The 8,262-nt window shown below is 38.3% G+C and overlaps 1 non-coding gene across 1 annotated transcript; it reads left to right on the plus strand.

Moving 5' to 3' along the window:
- Nucleotides 1-365: 365 nt before the first annotated feature.
- On the plus strand, nucleotides 366-470 carry LOC123607767. Its single transcript, XR_006716911.1, has one exon. It is a non-coding gene; the product is annotated as a U6 spliceosomal RNA (small nuclear RNA).
- The last annotated feature ends 7,792 nt before the right edge of the window (nucleotides 471-8,262 follow it).

The raw sequence follows: 8,262 nt of genomic DNA on the forward strand, positions 1-8,262 counted from the left end.
TTCATGTAGCCAAAGCAGTTTCTAAAATATTCTTTAACTGGCCCATTCATTTGGTAGACCATTTACTATATGAATTAAACTTTTTAAGTTCTGTAATAAGTTATGATATTGTACATTAGTTGAATTTCTAACCAGTTTGGTCACTAAACTTCCCCATAGATACAAAGATGCAGATATACCTCATTTTCAAAAAATGGGGAAAGCAATAGTCAGTCTATTAAAATGTTCAATTAGTCTACAGAAAGAAAAATAAATCCCTGTTATACTGGTTAACGAAATTCTGCATTTCTGTTGTCTAAATAACAACTCATCAAGAATAAAATACTTACTGAGACAACCTTCTTAGCAAAACTAGTCTCCAGAGTGTTCCCTTTGGCGGCACATATACTAAAATTGGAATGATATGGAGAAGACGAGCCTTGCCCTGCGCAAGGATGACACGCAAAAATAGTCTCCAGAACTAAACTCAAAAAGGAGGTTCGTAATCTTTATTACCTTCCTATTCTCACTTTGTTAAATGAGAATCAAGGGCCAATAGTTTCTTCCCCCACTCCAACTGAAAACTATCTGCTGAAACTATCTCTACTCATTTTAGGTTCACCACCCTATAATTTTACATGACCCTCAGTTTCTACATTTGGCACTATACATCTATCAGAAAGGGCCTGTAGGAATGAAGCCCTCGGTAAGCAAAGCAGTTGTCTCCTGGGTGTGGGCTATTTCCATTCAGGCTCTTCTAGTGTTCCTGGAGATACACTTGAGGCATTATTTCTTTTTTTCATGTTGATTGTGATAAGAGCCTCATTTCCCGGTGCAATCTATCACTACCCTGCAGGTCGGAGACCACTGGGCTTGTTGCTTTTATTGTGCCTGAGGACAGCAGATGCGATATCCTTAGGCCTGGGTGTGCTTTGTTACGCTTGTTAAGTACAAAATGCCAGAAATGTATCCAGTGCTTGACAAAGTACAAAATACAAAAGACAAGGGCTCTGTCCTTACCACCTCTGATTCCAGAGTATAAAATAGCAGATAGCAGTAACAGTATCAGTTGATCACCAAAGACAGGCTTGACTATCATAAAATGCCAGGTGAGTGAACCAATTTAAATGAAAATCTTGTTAAGAGGTGACTGGGAGGGCCTGTGGTGGTTATTTAGAGGAACCCAAGAAAATTTTTTACAGAGCTATTTTTTTTTTTTTTTTTTTGGAAAACTTAAGACAAATTCACCTTGCCTAGATCATGTGCTCTGAAACACAAGAAATTAAAAGAATGGGCGGGGAGAGGTGGAACAGAATGAGAACCTATAACACCTAGAAATGGAGCCATATTCTCCTGTGACCAGCCTGGAAATAATGAGCTACTTAGTAGTTGTGTCATTCCTGGCACCACTCTTGCTATTAAACCTTATTTCCCATGAGCATCTGGTCAGGCCAACCTCTCTAGTGCCTGCTCAGCCTTCTGCCTCCTTTCTAGTGCCATGACACTCCTCTACTGATGCTATTTCTCTTTCTTTCACTTTTCTGTTCTGCCTACACACATTCTATCCACTTCTCAGTACAGCTAAATTTCTAGCTCCCTCATGAATATTTCCCAAGTGTGGCATTCATATACCATCTCAGAACTCCAGAACCCCAATGGCATTGTGATTTTCTCATGGGTTCCTCCACTTGTTTTCTGAAGAGACTGTGGGTAGATTGGTGAACCCTGACTTGCCAAAATTGTAAGATATATCAGGGTTAGCTGATTATTTATCATAAAACACATTCCACACAGCAGGTGCTCCATAAATACCTGACTTCCAAACATGATTCCCATTGTTGATCTTTTTTTTTTTTTTTTTTTTCAACGTTTATTTATTTTTTTTGGGTGGACAGAGAGAGACAGAGCATGAACGGGGGAGGGGCAGAGAGAGAGGGAGACACAGAATCGGAAACAGTCTCCAGGCTCCGAGCCATCAGCCCAGAGCCCGACGCGGGGCTCAAACTCACGGACCGCGAGATCGTGACCTGGCTGAAGTCGGACGCTTAACCGACTACGCCACCCAGGCGCCCCTCCCATTGTTGATCTTAAATGAATGACCATCCACACTTGTCTCAAAGATCTTCAACATCAGAGTAAGATATGCTGTCACCACAGTCACCGGTGATTTATTACCCTTTCCTCCTCTTTCCTACTCCCTGTTTTAATGTGTTCTTCAGTATACACACCTTCCCCACACCAGATCTTCTCCAAAATATATCTCCCACCAGCTAAAAAGTTGACCTGCTGTACTCCTCTGCTGTGGAAGACCTTTTACCTCTATACTTATCCCTGTTACCTGGAAGGAGGAGTTTGTTTTTCCCACTTAGAAAATGGCACTTTTCCTGGTACTGCCATGACAGTTACTCGATGGAGCTTTTGTTTTGTACCTTTGTGAATAAAACCTGAGGTGCAAAGGATAAAACTCAATGATATTTACGAATCGGTTTTAAAAGTACTTATCAGGATGGGGATTTCATAAGGCATGTATCTGGTTCACTGGTAATACAGCCTAGTCCTAGAGAAATTTTTGAAGCTTAGGCTTGATTGCAGAACTATTTCATAATCGTCAGAAACATTTATTAAGCACCTCCTTGTTTTCTTTGTTATTCGCAACAATTTAATGTGTTACTTCAGCCTAGGTTTGAAATATATTATTTCTCCCACTTGAGGTGCTTAACATAATCTGAATTGTGGAAGGATGGCTATGGATGGAAGGATGGATGGATAAGTGAAAATTCCCATCATACTTGCAGATAATCACAGACCAATGAGAGTACTGTTTGCTATGAATTGTAAATAGGTCCTGATCATAGTTTTATGCCAGTGCATCCACATGCTGCTACTACACTCCTCCTTGCAACAAAAGACAGTTGACAGGGTGAATGTGGTGAGGTGATATTTAATGTTAACAGTAATAATTTTAACTTACATTTGCTGAATTTGTCTTAAATATTAAGCACTTTTCTGAGTACCTCACTCATTCATCTTATTTTACCTTTTAAAACTCTACTATTGCCAAGAGGTAGAAACAACTCAAATGCCCATCAACAGATGAATGGATAAACAACATATACATACAATGGAATATTATTTGGCCCTAAAAAGGAGTCAAGTTCTGAGACATGCTGCAGTGTAGATGAACCTTGAAAACATTATACTGAGTGAAATTAGCCAGACACGAAAAGATAAATATTATTCTTCTGCTTGTATGAAATATCTACAATAGGCAAATTCATAGAGGCAGCAAGTACCTTAGAAGTAACCACGGACATTGGAGGGCTAGAGGAAAAGGATGTCAGTTATTGCTTAATGAGTGTAGTATTTCCATTTGGGGTAATAAAAACTTTTGGAAATAATAGTAATAGTTGCACAGCATTGTGAATGTAATTGATGCTACTGAATTGCATACTTACAAGATTGTTAAAATGGCAAATTTTACGTTATTTATAAATATTTTTCCATAATACAAAATTGTGGAAATACCCTATTATTATAAAATCCAATTTGAAATTTGAGTATATCAAGAATGTTTAAACAAATAGGAGTTATATATTCTAATATAAAAAGAAGTACAGGAATGCTTATATGGCATTGATTTGTGGTCTCGGCAATATGCAGGCCATCCTTTCTTTGAATCTCTTGGCTTTCCCTAATGATAACAACATGGCTTCTGGAACTCTACATATTGCTTTCATGTTCAAGGTAGAAAGAAGAAGAAAGGGGTGAAAAAGTCTAATCTTTTTCTTATACCAGTGAAAAACAAAGGCTTTTCTCATGCCCCCAATAAATTTCCACCTATATCTTACTGTGCTTTAGGCTATCTCTAGCAACAAGACACAGTAGTATTTACCTTTTCCAGGCTCTACCAGGGAGGCAGAAAGGAGATGGGTTGGAAATATCTGTTAAGGAATGAATGCTGTCTGGTACAATGACAAAAATGAACGGAAAGGTTAAATCAGTTTCTCAACCTGGCAGCTGACATTTTCGACTGGATAATTCTTTGTTGTGGGGGGCTTTCCTGTGCACTATAGAATATTTAGCAGCACTGGTGGCTTCTACCAACTAGATGCCAGTAGTCTTCCCATCCCCCACCCCCAGTTATGATAATCAGAAATGTCTCTAGACAGTGTCAAGTATTTGGGGGGAGGGAGCACAAAATTACCACCAGTTGAGAACTTCTGGGTTAGATGATTGGCCAGAGTCTCATTGCTGATAGGTGGTGGATATGAGGTTTGCACCCAGGACATCTGACTTTAGAACCTTACCTCTTGGCCATTCTTCTGACCAGCCTGTACAGTTGAGCGAACGGCCTTGTAGTTCACAGGACCAATGGATCATCTGAACTAACTTGCCAAAGACTGAGTTAATGAGACACCAATGAATTGCTCTGCTGCCTGTCCACATGCTTTTCCTGAGCACTTGTTATTTAGCCACAACCTTCTACAGTTTGGAAGTAATAGCAGGTATATCATGGAGAAGCAGGCATCGAATCGCTATCCCAGACATTCTCAATAAGGCAAAATGGTTCCTAGGAAAGCAAAAATGTCTTTGATAATTAAATGGTTTGTGGCCCCCTAAAATTCTGCCCCCCCAACAATAGATCTTATCTCAGTATTTAATTTCTCTGTATTTAATTTTTTTTTTCTCTCTTTGATGGAGCATAATGGAAATACACGTAACGATACACTGCTGTAGCCTGAGGAACTAGGTTGAGCAAAGACTATGTTTCAGAAAAGGTGAGAAATACTATTACCTAAAATGAGATGATGTGTATGTCTAGAATGTGAATGTTGAGTGAATATTAGGAATCCCCCTGGGTGTTTTCATTAGATGTATCCCTTTAGCTATTGTTCCAGTCACTAGGCATCCCAATTAATTCACTTTCATGTCTCTCTATTTGTGAATGTAATAAACTTTTATATTTGTCTCTTTTTACCATCACATTAGTTTCACTGGGATATTTCCAACAAGTGAATTCCCTCCTCTTCTTCATGTCTTTATTATTCAAATAGGCAGCTCTCTGGGGTTTTTTTTAGGTTTATTTATTTATTTCGAGAGAGAGAAAGTGCAAGTGTGTGAGTAGGGGAGGGGCAGAGAGAGAAAGAGAGAGAGAGAGAGAGAGAGAGAGAGAGAGAGAGAATCCCAAGAAGGCTCCATGCTATCAGCTTGAAGGTCGATATGGGGCTCAAACTCACCTACCGTGAGTCATCACCTGAGCAGAAACTAAGAGTCAGATACTTAACCAACTGAGCAACTCAGGCACCCCTCTAGTGTTTTCTTTAAAGAATAAAAGTGTCTAGGGGTGCCTGGGTGGCTCAGTCAGTTAAGCTTCCAACTTTGGTTCATGAGGTCATGATCTCATGGTTGGTGAGTTCAAGCCCCACATCAGGATCTCTGCTGTCAGCATGAGCCCACTTCGGATCCTCTGTCCCCCACTCTCTCTCCCCCTCCCCCGTTCACACATACTCTCTCTCTCTCTCTCTCTCAAAAATAAATATATATTTTTTAAAAGGAATAAACGTGTCTAGAAATACACTCATGGTATTAAAATCTCTTTGGATCATCAGCTGATTATTCACATCATAGGATAATAGGTAAATATAGTGAGGCAAACAAGCTTAAAAGCCATAAAATTCAATAGATTTAGGTCTGATTCCTCGACTTTGGATAAATTATAATCTCATTGAGTCTTCATTTTTTATCTGTGAAATGGGCATAATGTCTACTTTATGTAAGCACTGAGATGAGAATTAGAGGAGGTACTACATATCAACTGCTTGGCAGAGAGCCTAGAGCATAGTAAGTGGCCAGTATATGGTAACTACTCCAGTAGTGTCTGTAAATAACGCTTAGTAAATCTTTATTTTTTTTTTCTCTGGGAGAAGAAAAGGATAGCAGTATGAGAAAGGACTGGTTCAAATCAAAGTGATATAAAAGGCACCTCTTCAATCAGTGTTTGGCTCAGGACAGTAAGCCAGGCCTGACTGTACATGTTCTGAACCAAACCATGGTTCTGATCTAGCACAAAGACAAGATGCCTGAAGTTCATGTAGGAGAAAAGGCAATACTGAGCTCTCTCTCTCTGATATTCCTTCCTAGAGCTCACGCTGCCCAACACTTAGAGCACATCACTTAACCATCCATTTATCAACACCCTCTTTTCAAAAATTAGGAGGTGGTACCTGCCTCTGTCTTCTTAAGAGATGGTGAAGACCAAATCACTTCATTCATTTATATCTATGCCACACAAGGCAGAATAAAGCACAGTCCCTACCCACAGAGTTTACATTTGACCCAATTCCATAAGATCTTTCTTATTTATTTCGAACCCTTTGCTTAGTAAACACTTGAGAAATAACAGTGGCTCATTTGTTGTTTTGTTATTCTTCCAAATATATACATTTAAAAATGCACAATAGCAATTTAATGCTGACTGGTGACCTTGGGAAAGTGGGTGCTCATTGTTGCTAGGGTATCTGAACTGAAGTGAGTGGTTTGTATGAACTAGCTATGCTCCTGGATACACAATTTGATTGTCTATTGATCTGGGATAATAAAGTGTTCAGAGAATACTTGCTTTTTATAATGGATCAGATAGAGGTAGAAACTAGATGACTTTTGAAAGTAAATGTTGTTTCTACTTTTTAAATCTCTTATCTCTGAAAATAACTTTATTATTTAGCTGAAATTTCTTCCTTGAATACTAAAGCTGTAGATGGGGTTTTGGAGAAGGGATGTGTAATTATTTCTGAATCTTATTTTTGACACCTTTTCCAAGCAGTTAAAATATATGTGAGATATTAACATTAAGGAGCTACAAAAAAAATAACCCAGAGCTTTATTTTATATTTATGACTTCATCTGGCTGTAAAGCAAATGGCTCACGAAATATTGTAACAGTCACTTTTATACCGAGAGCACTAGTTTAAACTCACTATAACAGGTACTAACAATGATTTTATTTGCTAGAAAGGCACATATTCTAGACTAAATTTTGGCCTAGGGAACTTCTATTAATTCCAATACATGAAGAGTCACAGGATAATCTTACAAAATAGTCACAGCTAAACATTGGACTCTGGTACAGTGTCACAGAAGACACTGCACCAGAGTCCATAAACAATTCTTTCTCACTTAGAAATGGCAGTTTACTTGAAATTGTTCCTAGTCCCAACTATCTGACTTGGAGATTTTACTACCTTTTAGCCATTATCTCATAAAACAAAAATTAAATATATACATTCGTCTCTTCCGAAACATCTTTTTCCTTCAAATCAACCTAATTCCCCTCTTCTCCCATCTCCTCATTATATTAATTTTATCATATAGGAACTCTTTTTTTTTTAACTTCAGGAACGGAATTGTCTACCTATAACGTTTTAAAGCACACAAGTCATGAAATCCTAGGGCGAACGTTCTCCCAACACCAGTAAATCTTCCTCATGGCCCTTTCTGCATCCTCCAGTGCTCATTTCATAGCCCACCTAGACATCCTCCATCCTTTATAGGAAAACATTAATTTTCGGTTTCCTGGCTTTGACATGATTATGGTCCAGTGTTTCTCTTACTTTGGAATTTCTGGTTCATTTCTTTTTCTTCCTACTTATCCCCTTTATTCTAAGGCAGGGTGGGCTTGGAGATGATTTATATTGAAGAAGAAAAATATACAGGCCCAAACTGAAATTCCAAAGGATTTGAGGTAAGTTTCTTTAGATCCAGGGATGATACTGTTTGTCTAGATTTATCCATCCCTTTTGATTTCTTGGATATGGTAAGGAATTCTCATATCTCTGCTACTAGACTTTGAGATCCAGTAGAATGAACGAAGATGCTCAGAAAAGGTCTCTTAAATGAATATAATAAATATTCCTTAAAGTGTGTGTTTTATTCCCATATCTTACATCATTTGATACACCATACTGTTTGAGTTCTGACTGGTGGATGCCAGTGCCTGGGCACTGTGGTATCATTCTGGTTACAGCTTCCAGTAGGCATGGTATCAACCAAGCCAAAGAGTAATTATTTTCTCCTATAAAATAGAACTTTATTGTATCACATAAGTACAAATATAAAAGGAACATTCTACTTCATTAAAAATTACATAATAAAATCTACACTCTACATTTTTTTTTTTAAGTTTTTTTTTTTTTTTTTCAACGTTTATTTATTTTTGGGACAGAGAGAGATAGAGCATGAACGGGGGAGGGGCAGAGAGAGAGGGAGACACAGAATCGGAAACAG

Source organism: Leopardus geoffroyi, chromosome A2 (genome assembly GCF_018350155.1).
Source record: "Leopardus geoffroyi isolate Oge1 chromosome A2, O.geoffroyi_Oge1_pat1.0, whole genome shotgun sequence".
NCBI classification, from domain to species: domain Eukaryota; kingdom Metazoa; phylum Chordata; class Mammalia; order Carnivora; family Felidae; genus Leopardus; species Leopardus geoffroyi.